The sequence below is a fragment of the Furipterus horrens genome, unplaced genomic scaffold (assembly GCF_987537825.1).
Source record: "Furipterus horrens unplaced genomic scaffold, mFurHor1.1.pri manual_scaffold_9, whole genome shotgun sequence".
In the NCBI taxonomy this organism is placed as follows: Eukaryota; Metazoa; Chordata; class Mammalia; order Chiroptera; family Furipteridae; genus Furipterus; species Furipterus horrens.
Window position 1 is genome coordinate 38,500,530 of NW_028327179.1, and position 24,751 is coordinate 38,525,280.

Consider the following 24,751-nt stretch of genomic DNA (forward strand, 5'->3'; position numbering starts at 1 on the left):
AGTCATTTCTTGCCTGATTTCCCTGAGTCTTTTTTCTTCTCAAATTAGTCTTTATCAAGAGCAAATAGCATTCTCTAAGTTGTGTACCTGAGGACCCTTATATATAAAAGCAAATAGTAGGCATTTAATAAATATTTCTTGAAAAAATGCATAAGGCAGGAGAATAAGTTGATATAAAACAAAGTGGAGAAGAGGAGAACTAAAGTGAAAAATGTAAATGTAGGGAGGTAAAGAAAGGATAATAAAAGCAGCTAAATCACAGAACACTAAGTATCAATGAGGAGAGTTAAATTCTTGTCTCAATTGATTACTACCAGCCTATGAGTAGATGCTATTATTTTAACAGGGGCCCCTGAAAGTCCCCACAGCCTGTGGTTTTGGGGATGGAGGAAGGGAACAGTGCAGCTTTTAGGGTACTTTGAATATCTATGGCTGGTAGCTAGTTTCTTTCTTTTTTTTTTTTTTTCTTTTTGCTTAAACTGCTTTTTTTAATCATTCAGTTTCATGAACATCTAAATGATAAACCCCAAAATAAATACCAGTTTGTAAAACTGGGCCATTTTAATGTTCTTTACAATAAAATAAATAGTTTTCTTGATGGCTGCGGACATGTAAGCCCTTGTAATATTGTACTATGAAGAAACATCACACTCAAGTTACTTGTATGAAAACTGCTGTCAAACCAGTAAGACTGCATTTATACATCCATCATTTTCAGGATTTTTGTTAACCTGGGCATATTTTCCCCAAATAACCTTGCCTCCTTGTATCACAAGGCCCAACTCACATACATTCACCTCAATGACAGTACCTTTGGTAATAACACCCAAAGCTGTATAGAGTGGGGATGAGGGATTCTTCTTTACACCAAGTATTGGCAGGCAAAAGGTGGCTTTCAGTTCAGAATGTGTTACATGGGCCTTCTTGAAATGTAAAGCCATTGGCCTAATGAATCTTTCATATTTAGGTGGTTTTCTAGTAAAGCCATCTCCAACAGGCAGACTTTAGTAACCATTCTCTTCCATGCTTTTTTCTTTCTCCTTTCAGTTAGAATAACTTTTAATACCTCTGTTTCTCCCTGGGAACAAACTTTGGGTAGAGGGACTTCCCATTTTCCCGCTTTCTCTTTTCATTTTTTGTTTAATCATATTAGAAAGTACTTTAGCTTGGGACTGTCCCTCTCTGTCCAGTAGGTATGCAGGTTCTGCTCCTTCTGGAATCTTTTCATCATTCTTTTGTTTGGTGTTTCTCTTTTCATGCATCTTGATAGTCTTTTTCATTTGTGTTTTCTCAGCATGGCGCTGTTTATGGTAGAGCTTAGCCTCCAGACCAATCATCTTTTTTGCTTTCTTTGAACATTCATGAGCCTCTCCGCCTTCCTTCTTTCTCTTTTTCTCATGGTAATCCAAACGATATCCATAGCGCTTCTGGTGTAACTCAATATACTCATTTTGTGGCATGGTTATGGCCGCTGGGCAGCTGAGTGCAGTCCCCCGTGCACGAAGACGCTTTCAACTATCAGGTCTCAGACCCACGAACCAACTCCAAGCAACTTATGACAGGAAAAGCTAGTTTCTTAGTTATGGAAATTGCTGTGGCTACTCCACAGTGCAAAAGAGATGGGAGGGGCTTGGACCATTGAATGGTGACAAAAAGCTTATGGGGTCTGTGCAAGACTCTGCAAGTGGCCAGGACCGGTTAATGCACTGTGTCACAGGTGACAGTCAGCATTTAAAAATAAACTGGCAGCCATGTGAGGGAGAGCCATGTGGTTTTGAAAGGAAAGGAGAGAACCAGGCACAATGGAAGGTGGTAGCTATTTGGCATGCTGGGCCATGCAGTTTGAAAAGACTGCAGAGGGACTGCACCAGCCTGCCACAAGGTCTGATGTGTAAGGAAGAGAGCCATGATGTAGCAGCTAGGCAGCTTTGTAGGACAGCTGGTCTGCCATGGGAGAGGGCCATGTTACCTGGGCTAGTAAGAAAGCAGGCATGCTGCTGCTTTGGTCGTGTCTGTTTCAGCTGACTTGGAAGCCACCAAGGACTCCATCTTGAAGACCTGGATTCTCTCTGGACTTTTGGAACTTGGGACATGCAGAGAGGACACTCTCTTAGGACTTGCACCTTTCCTAGACTTCATCATGATCCAGTGTAACATGGCACATGCCTTCCTGGACTATTATACAGAGGCTGATGACATCGTATGCCAGATCCTGAAGGAGAGAGCTGACAGATAAGAAGTGGAGAACTGTTGGGTTTGGTTTTGGCTTACAGCCTTTTGGGGAACAAAGGAAGTGCTGGGTTTCATGGGAGAACAGGGTTCTGAGCAGAAGTGCTCCCAGACCCACCAGTTTAGAATATTATAAATAAATACCTCTTTTTCTCAACACTGATAGTTGGGTTTAATACCAAGGTGCCTCATGAACAAACCCCCGTTTGCTTGGTAACATCATCACATGCTGTTACAAGAGTCAGAGTGATGATTCACACTCAGATATTGAGCTTCAGAGCCAGTGCTCTAACCATTCTCCTATATGGCCTCAGAAGAGATGATGGCGCCTGGGAGGCAACCACCTGAAGCAGAAATCAAATAATGCTCTTTTTCTTGGAGTTAATTATTGTACTAGTTACAAATTTTTTTAAAGTTCATGAGCTTAAAGCATCAAATATTTATTTCACAGATTCCAGGATTAGGAATCTAGGTGTGGCTTAGCAAGGTACTCTGGATCAGAGCATCATGTGTTGTTGCAGTCAAGTTGTTTTGTCAGCCAGGATCGAAGCTGTCTCAGTGCTCACCTGGGGCTATAGAATCCTCCTCTGAGGTCACTTACATAGGTACTGCAAGCCTCCTTCAGAAGAGTGTTTCCTAGCTCACTCATGTGGGCACTGGTAGGCTTCTCCTGTAGACCTGTATGTAGGCTGTACCTGAATGTCTCCACAATAGCTAAACTAGTAACTCAAAAGAGAGATAGAGCTAGAGTATGCCCCAAATAAAAGTCTTTTTGTAGCCTGCTCTTGAAAGTAACACTCATCTCTTTTGCATATTATACTTGTAGGTAAATTGATAGGCCTAACCCATGGTCGGTCAAGCTGAGGGGATTACACAAGAAAGACACTACCAGAAGAATCGAATCATTATGGGCCACTTTCAAGTTTACCAACCAAAATTGTGATGTGTTTGTTAGATATTGTTCATTTTGCCTGAATCGTGTTTTTTGATCTTTTCAGGATTTGAATAGAAGATGCTTGAAGTTGAAAGAGTAAATGTTTATTAAATCTAACCTAATTACTTTAAAAATTAGAGTATCAGAGAGGTATTCAGTGTGATTTTCTCTATAATGTCATTTTTAAGTGTTGTCTACAATGACAGAATGTGGTATCTCAATATTAAAAATAGGATAAAAAGATTACAATAATCTGGATATATTATTCTGTGAGTTTGACAGACTTAAAAAAACAAAAATGTTGTCTGTCTTTTGGTTAGTACAAAGAAGCATCTTACACCAAATAATTTATTGAGTCGTTTTCATAAAGAAAATTTAACATAAAATCAAAGTTGAAAACACAGTCACATTTCATGGTTGCTTTTGGAGAAATTTAATGGAGTGGAATAATAATTGTTTTCTTATGACAGCTAAATTAACATTTATGTAGAATGAGTCATATGGCTTGGAATTTGAGTAAAGTGTGAATATTATTCATCTCTTAGGGATCATTGATCAATGTATATTTTTTTGAGTCCATTATGTATGTAAGGCACTGTAGAAATAGAAATGAGATCCCTGAACTCTTCTGGATTGCAATTCATCAAGATGCTAGTAGAGAACTTACTATGTGTCCAGTATTATCTACTGGAGTAATAGTAGGGTGGAAAAAATGTAAAAATCCATCAGTCTGAATTTTGGGTTTCAATTTGAGTCATATTTATATATTTTATAGTGCAATATTAGCACTTCGTTGCTAGTGGAAATTGAGTAGAACCATGCTGAGTTGTCTATTGAGCATCTTTGAATTCATCAATGTGCTCTACTCTTTACACTGCTGCCACCCTGCTCCTCGAAGATGCCTACTCATTTTCAATTCTTAGTTTAGAAATCATTTCCTCTGGAAAGTCTTCTCTGACCACTGCAGACTGTGTTTCTTGCTCTTCCTTTGTGCTCCTCTAGCTGTCTAGACTATTCTCATTATATTGTTTAGTGCTCATTTTCTTTTTAACCCTGTGAGTCTCATTCAAAGGTAAACTGGCTGCCCTTGCTGGTGTGGCTCAGTGGATTGAATGCTGGCTTGAAAACCAAAGGGTCGCCAGTTTGATTCCCAGTCAGGGCACATGCCTGAGTTGCGGGCTAGGTCCCCAGTTGGGGGCGCGCAAGAGGCAACCATACATTGCTGTTTTTCTCCCTCTCTTCTCTCTCCCTTCACCTCTCTCTAAAATAAATAATTAAAATCTTAAAAAAAAGTAAACTGGCATAAGACAAGAAGACATGCTCATTTTGTTATCATTGCATTCCCACCTGTTCAACAGTATTTTATTTAGTGTCTATAATATGCCAAGCACATTTCTAGACACAGGGAAAATAGTAGTGAATGACATGTAGATGCTGCTTTCATGGGCTTATATTTAGTGAAATGAGACAGGCAATAAATGAATGAATTGTACTAACTTGAGTAGTATTGGGTAGTACTAAGTGCTATGAAGAAGGGAAAAGGGATAAACCCAGTGGATTGGAGATAAGGCAAGGTCTTTTAAATAGAGGAGACAAGAAGTCCTCCTTGAAATGGTGATATCTGAAGTGAGAATTAGAGAAAGGGAGGGAAGAAGCCATAGTGGCAGAGTGTTACTGGAAGAAGAGGAGTGAATGCAAAGGCCCTAAGTGTATTGATGAAGTCAAGGAGCTACAAGGAGGTTATTGCGGCTGGAGCAAGAGGTAGTGACCAGGCAGAGCAGAGAGTGTTAAGATGTGAGATCAGAAAGATTTCCAGGGGTTAGACCACAAAGGACTTCGCAGGCCAGGGTACTCCTAGCATGGCGCACATAATTAGTATTTAATGAACATACATTGGATATTGTTAGGTAAGACTGGGAGCATAAGAAAAGTATTGTCTAATTATATTATAATTATTATTATTAAAGTACTATGAGTAGTGAATCAAAAAGTATGCTGCACATGAGACTCACCAAGGATCTTTTTAAAAGGCTGATTCTAGGTCAAATAGCAGACAACATGACATCAGATCTCTTTAAGTGGCATCTGTATTTTTAAAGCTCCTTAGATAATTTCAGACAAGCATGGGGATCATTAACTTAGTTCAGTGGTTCTGGAAGTGTGCCTATCACCAGCAGCACTAGAGATAATTAGAAAGACAAATTCTTCGGCCCCATTTCGTACCTACTGAATCAGAAACTATGGGAATAATGCTAAGCAATCTCTATTTTAAGTGGTTTTCTAGGTGCTTTGCATGTATGCTAAAATTAAAGAGCCACAGTCTTAGAGGAATGGGCCCCATAAGGGCCAAACAAAAGATATCTTTTGTGATATTAATGGTAGAAGGCCCTGTTTCTATAACATGTATGCACTGACAAGAATACCTACAATTTTACAATTTAAGAATGATTTCTTTGGATTAAACTTCCTCTATTTCCTTTTGTCTAAATAAAATATCCCTCTAGGTAAAGCATCAAGCACTGTTACTCATTAACCCTTTAATGTAAATGAGCTTATTAGAATAATTTAGCTAACAGAACAGGTCATTTTGAGTATGAGAATGGCTAAAGCTAGAAAAGATTTCTAGAAAAGGCTGGAGATGGGATAATATCACAATTTTTCTATAGTCTCAAAAATATGATTAGTAATCATGTTTTGATAAGATTCAGTGTATTTAATAAGTTTTTGAAATAACCTAATTATAATTATCTTGCATTTTTTCAAGGATCTTTTGAGAAATGTGTTGATTTCTCTTTTAGTTAATTGTGCACCTGATTCTATATAACCTTAGTTTAAAAATGATGATTTTGAAATATAACATCAATATTTGTCATAATTTAAGGTTTGTGAGATGTGTGTGTATGTTTAAGAAATCAAAATCTTGCTGCTTCATCTTACTCTTCAAGAGATTTCTATATAGAAAATCTTATCATCATTCATCCTCCTAGAGAAGCTTGCATTTTCTTTCACAAAGCTTCAATATTAATATGTACACTGTGTTTATTTTTCCTTTTCCGTTATCTGAGAATAACAATGAAAGAAAGTGAATTATATAGCTCTGAGGTGCTGCTGAAAGGCCAGTTTGAGTAATATGCTAATTGTGGTTTTAGTGTTCTTATCAATTCTGAAGGTTCATTCAGATTTAAGGAAGCAGTGTGAAAGTCTTTTGTTGTCCTGCTACACAAGTTTTCTCTTATATAGAAAAAGCAGCTTTTTCATAAAGGCTTAACCAGAGGCAATACCTGGTATTGTTTGCAAAGTGCAAGCAATATATCTTTGAAGCACTTGAATAATATTAGTATCTTGACTAAGAACAGGAGAAAAAATAATCTATAAAAGTGAAAGTACAATTTGAAAAGGGAACTTTCATATGACAGAGAATTTCATTCAGCTTGCTGATGAAATCTCCAGACATAAGTAGCACTTAAGATGGAGAAAATGTAAATGCAGGAAGTATGTCTTGATATGGCCCCTTCGTGTCCTCGTATGTTCCAGATAAAAGTATTTGACTGACCAAAGCACTGCTGAGATCTGCAATCATGCATCCAAAGCTGTCTCCAGGAGTTTTAAATGATTATTTTCCCTCTATATCTTTCATAAGGCAATATGCTTTCTTAATTTTTCCTTTTTTTTTTTTTGGAGAGAGGGGATAAATTCACACCCTTGCTGAGGAAGTTAATGTAACCTTTAAAACGTTTTATTGCCCTCTTGGGAATCCTCCTGACAAAACTGTTTCCTCAAATATCAAATTCCTCTCATTTACTGTTTTTGCATCGGAGATGGACTTTAGTGAACTAGAAAGTCTTTTCTTTTTTTCCTTCTCATATTTCTTTTCAACCCACCTAATGCTGTGTCATTTAATGGAGCGCTACCTAATTTGAATTTTCAAACTATAAGTAGTAGTATAAAACTGTCAAATGTCTCTTCTCCTTTGCATATTTGAATGCCTTGTTATATTTTATCATTCCCTGGCATTTATTAGAAACTATCAGTGGCTTAGCACTCTCTGTTATTGGATCATAGCAGATAAGTGTCAAATGTGTCCATATGTTAATAACTTTCCCAAAAGTTAATGTAAGTACTCACAAAACCAGTATAAAGGTAATTTTTATATAATAGAAAAAATTTTAATAATGCAAAATTATGTGTATATCTTTGTGTAAAGAAACACATAAACAAACATACTATTTCTCCATTTTTCTCTCTTTTTTTTTTCATTCATGTTGTGCATAAAATGTATCAGGTCTTAATGTCTGTCATGTATAATCCAGGTATTTACTCATTATTTTTTGATTTAACAAGTATTTATTAAAGACAGGGTTCTAGTTGCTATAGATCTAGATGTCTACATGTATAGACATGGTCATTGTGCCCAGGGATTCTATTTTCTAGTGTGTGAAGCAGAAAATTACCAATACTCAAATAAACAAATAAACAAGATAACAAGAGGTTTTTAAGTGGTAGACAGAAAAACAAGAGGATAATAGAGATTATTTGTGGGTGTTACATTGGATTAATAGCTACACATAATAGGGCATTTGAGGTGAGACCTAAGTGATGAGAATGAACCAGTGAGGAGAAGGCTTGCCAGAAGAGGAAACACATGCAGTCTGTAGGTAGAGAAGGGCTGGACACCTTCAAGGAAAAGAAGGAAGGCCACTGTGGTAAATGCCATGAGATGATGGCGAAGAGGGAGTAGGAACCAGACTCTGAAAGGAATAGACTCATGGACCATACAAGATCCTGGGTTTTATTCTATGAGCAACAGTGGATATTCAAAGGGACCTATATATAAGTTCCTCAGGGATGGAAAATAAAGGCTTGGACAAGAACTTCGAGAAGAGATATACCAAAGATATATATTAAAGGCAGAACAAGATCGACTATCCACAGCACCCAAATTGATTTACTTAACTATTCCCCATAGATACTGTAAATATAGTGCAGAGGATGTTCCTTTTGAATGTCTAAAATACTACATTAGAACAAAGAGAACTTAAACCTCAAGGAAATCTGATAAAACCAGTTATTAACTTAAGATAGTGGAAAGTGGACAACAAAGCTTTAAAACCAGATATTTCAATATGTGCATATAGCCCCCAATATCATGGTAGAGTTGGAAATGTTGCAGCAGAAAAGATATAATTTTATACACATACGTGGATACACACACACATATACAACCATGTTTTATATTATCAACATAAGAAATGTTCAAACCTATAGAGAATTTTTATGAGTTTATTTGAGCCAAAACTGATAACATATGCCTAAGAGTAAAATCTCAAATAATCCAGAGAATAACAGTTTTGCAGTTTTTCTTATGTATTTGAAATTAAGGAGGGAAACAAAGGAAGATTACATGAAAGTAGGAGAAAGCATGATGAGCATTGGATTACATGATAGTTACCAAGATTGTGTGTTCTCTTGAGGGTGGTTAAGCTTATTTCAAACGTGTATATTAAAGTAGATGCCCAAGAGCAATGAACAGGGCTTGTTTAAAGCAAAGATAAACCTTCAACTAAAATGTTTAATGCTTGAGGTGTGCCTACCCACTATAATCTTCCCAATTAGGAATTTATGATCAGCTCACCCTGTGAGGTTACTTTCTATAGTACCCATTTTTTTTGTCCACACTATCGAACAATCTTTAAAAATGGAGGCATTAGCACTTGGCAATTTGGCAGTTTTAGGAAGTACTGTATTCACCCTCACTATGGGCTGAATATTTGTGTTCCCCCGAAATTCATATTGAAATCCTAACTCCCAAGGCAATTGTATTAGAAAGTGGGGCCTTTGGTATATGATTAGTGCCCAATAAAAGAGGCTCAGGAGAGATCTTAAGCCACTTGCAGTTACAGCGAAAAGACTTATTAAACATCAGCAAATTGGAAATTGTGATTTCAACTCTTGAGTCATTGAAAACAGCACATATCTAGACTAATTCAGAGATGTGAAAAAAATCATACATATCTTCTTTTGGAATCTGGAATTATAACAGAGCTGGGGAGGGGGCCCCAAAGTCCCCACAGCTCTTGGTTTTGAGGATGGGGAAAGGAGATAATACAGCCTTTAAGGTACTTTGCATATCTATGGCAAGCTGATAGCTAGACAATAGCTGTGTTGCAGCCCAGGGCAAAAGGGCAGGTGATAGGCTTAAGAGACTTTTCATAACAATGATAAGTGGTGCTTAGGGTCAGCATTTAAAATTAGGGAGAACAATGAGGATATGGAGAAGAAGCCACCTGGTATGAAAAGGGGTATGAGTCAACTAGGAGGTCTTGTGTGTAAGGGGGAAGCCATGTGGTTTGGAGAGAGTCTGACATGAGGTCTGTGGTAAGAAAGGGGAGACCTACTGGGAAACCTCCTGGAGTATACAGCAGCACAGCCGATGAGGCTGGAACTTCGGGGACCTGCCTAACCAAGCATGGATTCATGGGAGATGCCTGAAATGCTGAACTGTGACCAGGAATACAGAGCTGTGATTTCTGCCTTTTTGAAAGACGGTACCGCTGACTGGCGTATTCTGAAACTGGCCTGGTTTGGCAGGTGGAGGCAGTACTAAGTGTTTTGGGGTGTTTTAAAGGGAGTAGGGCATAACGGTAGAAACTCATTGTTATTCTGAATGTGTAACTCTTCTAAATAAACCCCCTTTACTTTCCCACAAAACTTTTGTATTGGAAGTCACACTTCTTGGTGGCAGGCAATCGGACCCAACATCTGCTCCAGATTAGCACAGGGTTCTGTAACAGAATCAGTGTCCAAAGCCTACATTTAGGCTTATATTACATGCAAATAATCATGTAGGAACATTAGTTCAGACTGACACTCCAGGAATGGTGATATAGCATGTAAATGGAGGGAACACAACCAGATGTATTTGATAAATAAGGCTATGACTGTTACAGAGTGGGGGGTCTCCAAAAATCCCCAGAGCCTGCCGGTTGGGGGATGGGGAAAAGGGAACAGTTTTTAAGATGCTTTTGCATGACTGGCTAGTAGCTAGTGTCTTAGTTATGCAAATGGTTTGGTTCTTCCAAGGTCCCAAGGAGATGGGAGGGGTTTTGACCATGGAATAGTGCAGAAAGAACATACAGAGCCCATGCAAGGTTCTGTGAATGGTCAGAACTGGTTACCACACCCACTGCATCACAGGACTCAGGCAGGGGTTTAAAAATAGGTGGCAGACATTTAAGCGAGAAGATCTCCATGCGGCTTTTAGAGAGGAGAGGAGATCCACGCGGTTTGCAAGGTGGGCAGAAGAGGACTCCACAGAACTTGGAAGGGAAAGGGAGAACTCCATGTGGCTTTGAAAGGGAGAGAGGATAATACCATATGGCTTTGAAAGGGCAAAGAGAGAACCATGTGTGATCCAGTGCAACATGGCACGTGTTTTCCTGGACTGTCATTTGGAGGCTGATGACACTGTACCCCAGATCCTGAAGGAGACAGCTGACAGATAAGGCATGGGGAACTTCTGGGCATGTTTTTGGCTTCTAGCCTTTTGGGGAGCAAGGGAAGTGCTGGGTCCCATGGGACAACAGGGCTCTGAACTGAAGTGCTCACTGCCCTCCCCAGGTTGGAATACAGTAAATAAAGTAAAGACCTGTTTTCCTCAACACTAGTTGTTGGGTTTTATACCAAGGCACCATGTGAAAGAACCCCCTTTCTCTCTGTAACATGACTGCAAAGAAAGAGGGAGCATGTGGACTGAATAAAAGCACTGACTTTGGGCGCAAACAAACCTGAATTTTATTCATGGTTTTGCAACCTACCTTATTACTGTGTGATTTTAAGCAACTAGCTTTACCTCTTCGAGCCTCAGTTACTTCTTTGTGTTATGTTGTTACAGTAGAATGAGTGACCAGAGGGGAAATAAAGGCAGGGCCCTCACCATTGCCATCTAACAAAGAACTTAATTCAGGAGGCTAAAAGCAAAGGCATCTGTTGACCCAGTCGTCCTGAGCCTGGTTGGTCTGATAAGGCTGCCAGGCATTCTGAACAACACAAGTAAACTATGATAGTGCAGGGAGAAGCCCTTGAAAGTCTGTGTGTGTCATCTCCACTAGCTGGGAAAAGAAAAACCTTGAGACTGCGTATTCATCCCAAAGCCTGGAAGGGAGAAAAGGAGGGGGACTATGGTGCCCAAAGAAAAGCCCATAAAACAACTTTGGTTAACTCCCTGGCTCCCATCCTGTATGCAAAATGAACAAACGAGGTCTAGAGCAAGATAAGAATTGGGGTAACTACCCACATCTCCAGTCATATCTCTCCAGGGTGGAAAGCTGGTACCACCTTTACCTGTCAATCAAAATGTAACTTCTTCACCCCCACATCACCGACTGTTATATATAAGTCCTTAGAACAAAGGAGTCACTCTTTTGGCCCTTTCATGCCAAAAAGGGGGCCCAATGCCACCCGGTCTCTGGCCACCCTGTCCTTGCCACTCTTGCTTTTGCTTTCTTATTAGAACTCAGCACTAATAAACTTTACTTGCATGCTAGTAGGTATGCTGATCTGTAATTCTTTACTGTGTCAGCAAGAAGAACTGAGTTTCTGGGAGTTTCTCCTGTAACATTGTCAGTAATAATATCCCAAGGATTCAAGGGGAAAGGAATGAAACAATACACAGAAAGTGCTTAGCAGAGTAGATGAAAGGTCTCCCTGTTGACTTTGCTTAAATTGTAATTCCCTCACCTCTCCCTGTGTTCTTGATTCCCCCTTACCTTGCTGTAATTTTTCTTCTTTTTTTTATATAGCACTTTATAACCTTTTCATATTCAAAGGCATTATGTGTTTATTGTATTAATTGTTTGTTGTGTCTCTCCTGGCTGATGGAAGCTTCAGAAGAGAAGGGACCTTTGTTTTGTTCACTGGTGAATTCCAAGACTCTAGAACAATACCTGACACATCATAAACACAAATGAGTATATTCAACTTATAAAGAACAAATTCAATCTTGTAAACTGGAAGATCTAATTGGCTCTTTTAAGCCATTCATGAATCCAGCAGCATTCCACCTAGCAAGTAGAAGGGCACTGCAGGCATTGTACAAAATGGGAAGTATTTATTGGAAGAAGCTTGGGGCAAGGGAACTATTACCAAAAGAAAAGAATAGGTTATTTTTAGAATTTACTTCTTTTGTGGGGGAAGGAAGAGGCAAGGGTTTTATCATGCAGAATCCTCTTCTTTCTACAGAGGATAGAGGGAGAGCTTACCTCATAGGTGTTAACCAGAAAATTCCAGACTGATTGGTTTAAAATTCTTTACCTGGGAGATATTGAAACTGCAGTTAGGTTAGTTATTAAGTTTTGGTGTGGTGATATGACTTAGCAAGTGACTCCATTTTGGCCCTTCCTTCCTTCCTTCCTTCCTTCCCTCTCTTCCTTCCTACCCCCTCTTCTTTTTAAAAAGCAAAACAAAACAAAACACAGTTTACATGAAAAAATTCAGCTAATAAGTAATAATCTCTGTTGACTCTTAATTCCAGTTTCCTGGATTCTCTCCTCTCAGAGAGGGTGCAGCTCCCTGAACAATAGAAAGAAAGGAGAAAAATCCAAATCAGTGGTTGTCAGCCTTGACTGCACATGAGAATCATCTAGGGAGCTTTTTAAAAACCCAGATTTTTAGGCTGCAGCTCTCATGAAAAGAACCAAAATGGGTAGTGATGGGAATTAAGCATCAATACTTTTTTTTTCTTCTATATTTCAATATGCATGTGTAGACAAACTTGAGAATGACTGATCTAAGCTATAGGTTGCTATAGATCCCAACAAAATTATGCTGGTCAATGAGACCTATCATTTTTCAAACCAGCTTTTTCTTCCTGTCAGCAAAGAGCAAAGGCTGGTAGGAGGGTGATGTTAGGGTGCAAGCACTGGACACCGTGGTACTCAGTCAACAAATTGTAAGATAATATGTTTAAAAACTGAGAGAATGTAAACTTAAGTTTAATCCTTTTTAATTCAGATTCTTTCCTGTCGTTATCTCAGAGCTTCTTAAGAGACTTACTTGTTCATTAGACTTTAAAAAATTTTTTATTTGAATGACAATTTGCTTCATGTACATGTGACTTATCTCATTACAATGCTATAAAGGATAACGTGTGTCCTCACTTTTGGACCAGGAATGGTGTTTGCTCACCTTTACTGAAACCCTGATTCTCCTAGGTCAACTGCTCTGTTGATTATTCTCCCTCATGCAGTCCAAAGAATGTAAAATTCTCTGCAGTGCTGCGAGCTTTCCTTCTTGTTTTGTCTGTTTACACACAAAGAAATGCGTGAGTGGTACATTGGCTCACTTCACTTATTGTATTTCTATCAAACACAATATAGCAAATTCAATTTTAAAAAAATATTCTTATGTGGGGGTTCACAACCAGTTACCCCAAGATGTGCCTAAAGGCAATTTTAGTCTTAGGCTTAAGAGAAACTTCTGTCTCTCCCTTATCTACCTAGAAGAACTTGAACTAGGGGCCTTGCCCATAATAATAGATTATCAGAGATACCCTCTTTTGAGCTATTTACAGAGCAGGTCAAACTTTATTTACTAAGTGTCTGCTTTTCTTATCATCCTACAATGCCTTTTGAAGCCCCCCGGGCACCTTACCTCATCCCTAGCCCAGGATGTCTTATATATCCATGTTCCTTTTCTGTCTCTGAACTTCTCATGTATGTAGAGTTTCTGACTCTTTAAGTATGTGGAGTTCCCATCCATATGTATGTACTAAATTTGGTTATTTTCACTTGCTAATTTGTCTCATATCCATTTGATTATAAGACAGCCAAAAGAACCTTGAAGAAAGTTTGTTCCTCCCCCACACTAACAAAAAATTTTGATATAGTAGTTATCATCAGTGTTACTATAACTACGAATAAGGGAAATGTAATTTGCTGAAGTTTATGGACTCAGTAGCAGTATCAAAGGTAAAATGTAATGATTTTGATGAAAGATGAAAAAATTTAATTTCCACATCCATATGAACAGCATAAAAAATTAAATGTTGAGATTTTATCTGGTTCCTGTCCCTTCATTACTACCATTATTAATCAGATATATCCCCTAAACTGAGTGTAGCAAAGAATAACTGGCAACAAACCAGATATTTCTTCTTTCTGAGCCTATAGATTACATTTCCCAAATACAATTGCAATTAAGTAAGCCCATGTGACTAATTCTAGCCAATAGGATGTGAGGAAAAATAATGCACACTATTTCCAGGGTTGGTTCATAACACCTCCAAAATTCATTCTCTTTTCCTATTTGTTGACCAAATGCAGAGAACTCTAAAGCCCTAGAAGAAAGCAGAGGCACAAGATAAAATGTTCCACTTGGAAGGCTGGCAACCAGTCACGGAATTTCTGGTTTCAGCTTTCTGAGAGCAAGGGATATGCTTCTGTTATATAAAATCACCAAGATTTGAAGGTTTATTTAATATAGTCACTCAACAAAAATTTTCTCTTTATAAAAGTATATTTTATTCCAAATAATAATGCAATATAAGAATGCCCAATAGAGCTTAATGATAAGACTGACCCATTTCTTAGACTTCTTTTATCTTACACTGTTCTCTGAACTTTTATCATTATGTTTCTTTCTTTCTTTTTCTACTTCTCTATTCTCTATGGAGACATCCTCTATGACTGTCCATTTTTTCTATTTTGGAAATATCTTCAACACTCAGGGACTAAAATAATTTCTTTACTAATGCTTCACAACTCTATTGTACCTACCCAAACCACTCATCCAAGATTTACTCACACATTTCAAAATGCCTATAGATAACCCCACTTGGATACTTTTTAATTATATTACACATCTCCTTTGGACTCTATTTAGTATCTACTCTCAATATGTTTTTACATCTACTCTCCTTCCCACACCTCAAGTTTATGTAATGGCAATTTTTTTCCTATATTCTTATACTCTTAAAAATTTGAATCAAACTTAACTCATATCTACTTATCAAATATCCAGTTAGCACCATAAATATATCATTAGATTATTATCATATTTTCACTTCACATACATCTAATATTTGCCCCTGACTTTCAAGTCTTATTCCTCCACCGTACGGAAAGCTCCTATCACTGCACAAATGAACATACACCCTAGCTTCTTAACTCACTACCTCTAGGCTCCTCTCCCACTGATTTATTACTAGATTGGTATGCCATTGGATTTTTTACCTACTCTACTCATTTCACATTTGAATTTCAAAGTTAAAAATTTAGCTGCCTAAAATAATTCTAACCTAGCTTAATAATAAAAAAAATTCACTTTTGGGTTGCCTGGTCAGTAAATTTGTCCATGTTTTTTTCTTCCTCTCTCTTCTATATCTGTAAAAGTTTTGTTTTATTAATAGGGGTATACATTTTGAATAATCTTCCAGATTTAAGCTCATGTTCCATTTCTCTTTTATTTAATATTTATTGTGAATAAATCTTGAAATTTGCTCCATCCAGAGAACACTAAGGGCAGGAGCTCAGTGTTATATTTCTTTCATTAAAACAAATATGTACACACATTATAGAAGCAACAATACCAAAAAAACCTAACTGCTTTAATAGCTTTGTCTCCTCAAAAACTTTCATTAAATTCTCAAGGTTTATCTGCATTTTCTCAAGACAACCCTGAATTAATATGCCGTGTATATATGATGTTTCTGGACCTTGAAATGATCAAATACTTGTTTTTTGGTGTATATAGTTAAAGTGTTCATAAATTTGATTGGTATACTTTATTTCATCCAGTACCCTTCATAGGTTATACAAAATTGTATAATTTTTTCCAAACCCACCCAGATTATATATATTTAGTACTTTTATTCCTGATGAGAGAGCTATGAAAAACTAGATTTTTTTTACTCCTAACTCCTGGTTATTTCTTCAAAGAAATTTTATTGAAGTCACTCAAAATATTGACACCTAGAAACCTCAATCTCTGCAATTAAAATTAATGTAAGTTTTTCTTCTCATAAATTCACAGAGTTAAAATAAGTAGATTTCCTAATGCTTCTCTGAAGTTATATGATGCCAAAACATTGGTTTATTTGGAATTATCACATCAAATTTAAAATCCGTATCAGGCTAACTCTTTCTAGATTATATTGAATAGATTATATTGAATATCATGGCTCTGAGCTTAAGGTAATTATCAAAACATATATTTATAGGGCACTGTTCCTGATAAACATATTCTTCTCTGTGACTTTGCAAATTTTGAAAGAAATCATTCAGTGGAGGAGGTAAAGAGGTTGTAGTTCGAGAAGCTTATTTTAAACATTCCGTAATTAAAGTCATTACCTCAGCTGAGGATCAATTGTAGCTAAGCAAAAATTAAACTGACCTTTAGTAATTACCAATTGATACATGATGAGAAAAAAGTGTAAGTAATAAACTAAAGAAATAATTTTCAGTTAATTCAGTTTATCATATCGTCATGGACTGAACCAGATTCTAAGCTGATCCTCTTATGAGACCAGTGAACTGTACAAACCATAGGTGATGCCACAAACCCCAGTTTATTCATTAAAACCCCTTTATTAACAAGGAGACACTGACCAGGTTTAGAAGGAATATTTACCATGTTCAAATTCATCATAAATTCTTGAAAAACAAATGATATATGTGTATAGCGCTGTACCTGTCATTTAAGAGGCCCTCAATATGCTCTATTGAATGTGAATTTATTATACAATGTCAGTGGTTTAGTCACCTCAAATAAAAAATAGCTCAAGGTAGGGAACATTATCTGAATAAAACTCCTCTGTATTAATGGATTAAAATAATGTGTTTTAGCAAATGTGGAAACTAGACGGAGAGACTTACATTAAGTAAATGGGTATGCATGCATTTTTAAAAACATTAAACTTCCTCTCACATTATTATTATTATTTGCTTACATATTCTTTCCTTAAACTGGGTGCTGAAATATAATGCTGTATCAGACTGAGTGCTGTGCAAATAATTATTTGAGCCTCAGGATTGAAACACTACCTTGCAGCAACACAGAGACCTCAGACTGAGTTAACTGCAAAGCTTATTTGATAAGAACTAGACCCCAGTGACCCCGGAGGGATTAACTGAACCCTTTATTATTGACCATTCGCAAAAAATGAGAAGATAAAATGAAGTAAGATGAGAGAAAGACTTTCATACCTAGAAAAAAAAAATTTATGGTGAAGGGTGTAACTTCAGTGCAGTTTTAGAGACCTTGTTAATTTGGCATTACTTTAAACTGTTGAGAAGCCTCTATGCAGTAAATACCATCGACTTTGCCTTAATGTAGCATAGGCTGACTCTACTGATTGAGTTTAACTCCAGAGCACACATCAGCTATACCCAAACAACACCTTTGTTTTCTACTGTGTCTAACAAAGACTATTCAAAGAAAATACACCGGAAACATTAAAACTAGATTAAAAAGATGTTATTTTTGCTCCTCAGTGTGTTGAATAGTTTTGATTTTTAAGTTGATTTCAACTGCCATTTTCTCTTTTACAAGACAATGACCCTTGCATATTAAAAGAGGAATTACTTATTTTACTTAAATAAACACTGAACAAAGCACTTACTAGAATCTATAAGGACTAAAAAGATAAGCAAGAGACCAACTCTGTCTTCTAAGAGCTTACCATTTAGCAGAGGTTGAAAATTACTCCTCAAATTAAAAAATATACTGTATGTATTAAAAGAGAGATGGTACAGGTTTTATGAGTGAGAGATTGTATGTAGCTGATGGAGGATCAGGTAATGGAGGGAGAAGTAACATTTAAGGTGCTTTTTAAAAAAAGTATATTTTATTGATTATGTTGTTGTTACAGAAACAGGGGTGTTCCAAAAAAACCCCAGAGTTTGCAGCTGGGGGATGGGGAGAAGGAAGCAGCTTTTCAAAATGCTTCCACATGCCTGAGGCTGGTGGCTACTGTCTTTTTTTATGCAAAATGGCTTTGATGCATCCAAAGCCTCAGGTAGATGGGAGGGGTCTTGGACCGGGGGATGGTGTGGAGAGAGCGCACGGAGCCTGCGTGGGGTTCTGTGAATGGTCAGAACTGTTTGCAACGCCCACTGCGTCAGAGGACGCAGTCAGGGATATATAAGCAGCTGTGGACATTTTAGCTCTCTCTTTCACGCTCACGCGCTCGGTCTGGGGCTCTCGCTCTCTCGCTCTCTTGTGTGCTCCCTCCACGTGGCTTGGTAAAGAGGCCTTCTCCATGTGACTCGGAGAAGGGGTCTCCAGGCTGCTTTAAGAGGCTCTTGCCATGCGGTTTTGAGGAGAGGAGATCCATGCGATTTGCAGGAAGAAGGCAGTTTGCAAGGAGGCTGAGAATCCAGGCGGTCCTGCATTGAGAGCTGGAGGGCACCACAGCACAGAAAGGACCTCCCCAATCAGAATTGAGTGATTGGCAGCTGCTGGTAAAGCTGAACTGTGTTTGGAAAGTAGGGAAGCGGTTTCTCTAACTTTTCTAAAACTAGCCTGGTTTGGAAGTGGGGGAGGCAAGGATATGTGTTTGTGGGTATTTTAAAGAGCATAAGACTTAACAACAGAAATCTGCAAATAACTAAATCTATATAACTGTTAAATAAACAATTCTTTTTCTTTTCACTAAACTCTGGTATTGAGAGTTATAATTTTGGCGGCGGGCAATCGGGCCCCTAACTAAAGAGCCCGTGGGTTTGTTTTCAACTGGAGTAGCCCAGGGGTTCTGTAACATTGTTATAGTAGTTTCAATTTTTTTCCCCTTTGCTCCCTTCTGCCCAGTACCCCACTTCCCTCCAGCAATCCCACCCCCCCTTAGTTCATGTCCATGGGTCATGCATATAAGTTCTTTGGCTTCACACTTTCCTATATTTTTCTTAACTTCACCCTGTCTATTTTGTACCAACCAATTATGCTTCTTAATCCCTGCACCATTTTCTCATTTCCCCCCCTCCCCCCTTTCAGATGATAATCCTCCAGATGATCCCCATACCTACGATTCTGTTTCTATTCTGGTTTGCTTAGTAGAATTTTGTTTCCATTTTTTAGATTCAGTTGTTGATAGTTGTGAGCTTGTTGTCATTTTAATGTTCATAATTTTGATCTTCTTTTTCTTAAGTAAGTTTCTTTGTCCTTTCATATAATAATGGCTTGGTGATGATGAACTCCTTTAGCTTTACCTTGCCTGGGAAGCACTTTATATGCCCTTCCATTCTAAATGATAGCTTTGCTGGATAGAGTAATCTTGGTTGTAGGTCCTTGCTTTTCATTATCTTGAATACTTCTTGCCTACAAAGTTTCTTTTGAGAAATCAGCTGATAGTCTTATAGGCACACCTTTGTAGGTAATTCTCTGCTTTTCTCTTGCTGCTTTTAAGATTCTCTCTTTAAATTTCACCTTTGGCATTTTAATTATAATGTGTCTTGATGTGGTCATCTTTGGGTCTAGCTTGTTTGGGACTCTCTGTGCTTCCTGGACTTGTATGTATATTTCCTTCACCAAATATGAGGAGTTTTCCTTCACTATTTTCTCACATAAGTTTTCAATTTCTTGATCTTCCTCTTCTCCTTCTGGTACCCCTGTGGTTTGGATGTTGGCATGTTTAAAGTTGTCTGAGAGGATCCTAAGCTCCTCCTCATCTTTTCAATCCTTGTTTCCTCATTCTTTACTGGGTGACTGTTGTTTTTCTCCTCATGTTCCAAATCATTGATTTAAACCCCAGTTTTTCTCCCTTCACCATTGCTTTTGTGTGGATTTTCCTTCGTTTGATTTAGCATAGCCTTCACTTCTTCCTTTATGTGTTTGCCATACTTAAGTATATCTGTCAAGCCTGTGAGCATCTTTATCATCAGTGTTTTGAACTCTATATCTGTTAGATTGGCTATTTCCTTGTTTGTTAGGTTGGCTATCTCCTAGTCACTTAGTTCTCCCACTGGAACCTTGATCCATTCTCCCTTTTGGTTTATACTTCTCTCTCTCTTCATCTTGACAGGCTCCTGTGTTTGTTTGCCTCTGTGTCTTAGGTAGAGCTGTCATTCCTGTTATGTTGTAAGGGGAGGAGCCTTAGGTTTTCTATTCAGTAGAGTGCAACCTGTTTCACCATGTTGTGGCACTGTGTGTGGGGGAGGGGTGTGAGCGGGAACAATGTCACTTGCTCAGTACTTGCCCCTTTTTCAGGCACTTCTCTCACTTTGTATGGGACTGGCGTCTCTCTAGTTGTTGCCTTGGCTGTCATTCTCAAAGTGGGTGGGTCTGCGGATGTTCTAGGACTGCGGGGGCCCTTTAAACAAGCAGACTCTGCTGAGAGACCGGCAGTTTCTTCCTCCACCCCAACCCTGACTGGTTTGCACAGTCAGAAGCAATGAGGCTTTATTTTCCCTGGCGCTGGAACTATGAGTTGAGTGGTCAGGTCTGGTGTTGCCTGCGTGTCCCTCCTGACTTTAAAATGTGTGACTGTGCTTTCCAACAGCCTGCCACTGCCACCAATGCTCCCACCACCACACCGTGTCCTCTTTGCCCTAGCTCCGCCCCTCCTACCTGTCCGGATGAGTATTTCTTCTTTATGTCTTTGTTGGTCTTCCATGCAGTTTGATTTTCTGGAACTCCTGGTTGTCTCTAGTTTTGAGGTAGTTGTATTCCTTCTTAGTTGTGGAGGGAGATGCAGGATGTCTGTCTAGGCCTCTATCTTGGTTGGAAGTCCAAGGTGCATCTCGAAAGAGGAAGTATTCAACAGGTCAAAATGTGTGGAGGAGAGAGATGCATTGAAAAGTTCAGGCAAAGGTGTCTTAGTGAAAACAAGGTATATTTGTGACATTTTAAGTGGTTCTATTTTGGGGGATAGGCTGAAATATAATACTGAGTTTTATGTTTATTTTGAAAATGTAAAGAAATCTATTTAGAGGTTTAACTTTTTTAATTTTATTTTGGAGTAATTGTGGATTCACAGGAAGCATATAGTACAAAGAATCTCATGTACCACCACTCAGCCTCCCCCAATGGTGACATTTTGTGCAACTATAGTACAATATCAAAATAAGGAAATTAACTTAGGTACATTGCTGTTAGCTGGAATGTAGACGTTATTCAATTTTCACTTTTTTTTTAACCTGCATTTGTTTGTGTGTGTTCGTGTGCATGTGTGTGTGTGTGTGTTCTGTTTTTATTTCTTTAATCAAGTGAATAATACAGTATAATTAGACTGGGCTTTAAAAAGATTATTTGTCAACAGTGTACTATACAGGCAAGATTGGAAGTGGGAAGCTACAACCCAAAATTATTACAATAGTACAGAAGAGGAATAATGAAACCCTATAATATATAATGCCCAGCACAGTGCTGAGTGAAGAGAAACTGTAGTGAGTAAGTCAGGATTTAAATTTTTTGACTGCATTTTTTCAAATGTTAATTTAAAAAGCAATATCTTTCAATGGGACAATGTGTGTGCACTGGCAGGCATCAGAAAAATGATAACACATAGAACCCAGTGAGGTTCTCAGCCCAGCACACTGAACTTCACACTGCAGAAGCCCAACATAACGAGGTTGGAAAAACAGCACAATTGTCCTTGGGAATGAGGTAAATAGCACAGGTCAGAGAAAGATCAGATCAAGAATCTGGCTGTACATCAGCAACTAGAATGACATTATGAGAAAAGTGAAGAGGCCTGTGCTTCTTGCCCTAACTGCTACTAGATAGCTGATGATTGTTTCTACCTTAGCTTGCCAATAGCTAGTAGTGACTGTAATTTCAAAATAAAATATCTGCTTTTTAAATTCAAGACCTTTTTAATATCCAATATACTGTGAGAAAGTTCAAAATGGTTTCTTACTGTTTTTTAAAATTGAAATAAATGCTAAGGAAAACCTTCAATTTTGCATTTTCCCTCCTTTGCTCAATATAAAGATAACTTTGTTTCCCTTGTTCTTCAAAATCTCCTGCGAAGGTCAATATTTGCTGGGTAGACAAAGTGGGAGTTACAGAACTTAAGTACGTCATTTTCTGACTGAGGGATTATGAGCAAGTTATTTAAACATTTTCTAAAATTTGATGACCTTGTCAGTAATATAAAAATGTTAGTGACAAAGAAACCTCAATTTATGAATTCTCACACACCTTTTTATCAGTGTCCAACTTCTGTTCAGCATTTAGTATTGTGATTGGTGACTGGCACATAATAATTCTGAATAAATTATTTGGAGAATCTTAAGTACAGAAAAAAAGCTTCTTTCAAGAATTTTAAGTAGTTTTAGATCTTAATAGAGTAAAATTGTTTAATCGTAAAATCTTTGCATCTTTGCATTTTTATTCTTTATTTTGTGTGTTTAAAAATATGTGAGTCAATCTTTTTTGGCCTCAATGTTTTTATCTGAGAGCATGGGAATTGAGCTTTTAAAACTGCTTCTATTTCAAAAAAAATCAATGGCATTAATTAATGAAAAAATTTTGCGTATCTCATGTAGCAATATTTCAAATTAAATTCCACTTAGTTTCTTAACCTTTTGTATAAATCGCAAATATGCTTTTAATAAAATTTACTAAATAATACTAAATCAGTTTGTCTACTCATTTAATCATATCACTTTTATAGTAAATGTAAATACAGTGAAGTAAAAACAAGAGGTAACAGTGAATCTTTTACTAAGTTCCATGCATTGAGGTATCATTATTGTATGCAAGAAATCCAGGGCTATGGAGGTTAAGTAACCTATCTAAAGTCACCATCCAGTAAAATATGCAGTCAAGATTTCAACATAGGTAGCTGGGCTATACAGCTGGGTAGTTAACCACCACCCTATGTTGGAAGTCAGCATATGCCACCTCCAGGATGGAAAAAAGAAGCCCTAAGAGTATTTTTTGAGTTGGGAGCAAGGCAGTGGTTGAACATATTCTTCGTAACCTTAAACAATAGCTTGAACTCAACTTTTACAGTCTTCAATTCCTGACCCTAGAAGGTCTCCTGAACTGTAAATCCAGTTTGCATTTGGGGACATTGTATGTAAATAACTCACCAATCAGAAATAACCACTTTACTTATTTTATCTGAAGGGAGAATATTTTGTAAGTAGTCTGCTTGCTGTTTTACCACCAAACCTGTTTATTCAGTCTCTGTATTTGTTCTGAATTATCCCTCCTCTGAAAGATGAGAATGTAGCTGGGAAATTGCTTCAATTATTAATCACAAGTCTCTTTTCAATGTACACAACATTTTCTAAAAACCATATGCTCCACGTTTACTTGCTATTCATGAAGGTATATTTCTGCAGAGAACTTTGAGAAAAATAGTTAAATATTTTATATATTTGTGACCCTTGTAGGAAATATGGACCTAATTTTCATGATTTTTCAGATATAGGCTCTCTTTACAATATACATACATAAAATAATGTGCTTCAAATCTGTTTATGCTATCAAGTTATATATGATTTTGTGTAAACAGATCAGTCATATATTAGCATGCAGAAATCAAATTTTTTATTTAGTAAAAGAGTTATATTTTGGGATCTAGCGTTCTCTCTCTCTCCTCAAATAATAATTTAATTATACTATGTTGACTATTTGGTTTTTATTAATATGTGTAGTAATACAATACTGAATAGATTGCCTTAAATTTGAATTTTAAGATCTTGACCATGTCCTGAATTCAACAGACAGTTTAATGTTAAAAAAAATTTTTTTTAAATTCTCACTAAAGAAAGAAAACAAAATGTTATTATACTAATTTTCCTAACTAGAACATTAGATTTCAAAAGACTTACATAGAAAAATAATTTTGGAGGCCCTCAATAGGTGCTACGCAGAAAAATTTGAGGGACTGGTTAAATAAGGTTATACATATTTCTCTTTTACAGAACTTCTTACTGTCTTTAATATGTAATTTATTTAATTGAATTTTTCCTAATCTAATTTGACCATTATTGAATATCTCACAGGCATAATGTTTCATAGAACCCTGACAATATTTAGATCAATAGTTCTCAAATGAAGCCAGGCATTAGAATCACCTAGTGAGTGTGTGAAACACATTCTTGCCAAAAGCAATTAAATTTGAGTCTTTGGAGGGGGAAAGCCTGCAGTTAGCAGGATAGCTTCCCAAAGATGTTTAAGTTCTAATTTCTGGAACCTGTGAATTTCTTAAGTGACAAAGAGGAATTAAGGTAGCAGTTGGTGTTATGGTTGTTAATCAACTGACCTTACATTATTCTGGAATATTGGTGAGCCTGACGTAATCGCAGACATCTTTAAATGTGACAGAGGAAAGGAAGCAGGTGAGTCAGTGCCAGGGTGGTACATTGTGAGGAAGACTCCACCCATAGGCAGTTCTTATAGGCTTTGGAGATGGAAGAACGGAGCCACCACCAAGGAATGCAGGAAGCCTTGAGAAGCCAGAAAAGGCAAGGGAGCGAGTTTTCCCTAGACTGTTGAGAAGGGAACATAGCCTTGCTGACATGTTAAGATTCATCCAGAGAGACTCATTTTGCACTTTTGATCTCCAGAACTATTAATGTATAAATTTTGTTGTTTTGACTACTAACTTTGTGGTAATTTGTTATGGAAGCAGTGGGAAATAAT

The 24,751-nt window shown here is 37.5% G+C and overlaps 1 pseudogene; it reads right to left on the reverse strand.

Annotated features, from left to right (window-relative positions):
• Nucleotides 1-677: 677 nt before the first annotated feature.
• LOC150001629 (ribosome biogenesis protein NSA2 homolog pseudogene) lies at nt 678-1,460 on the reverse strand (annotated as a pseudogene).
• Between the last annotated feature and the right edge of the window lie 23,291 nt (nt 1,461-24,751).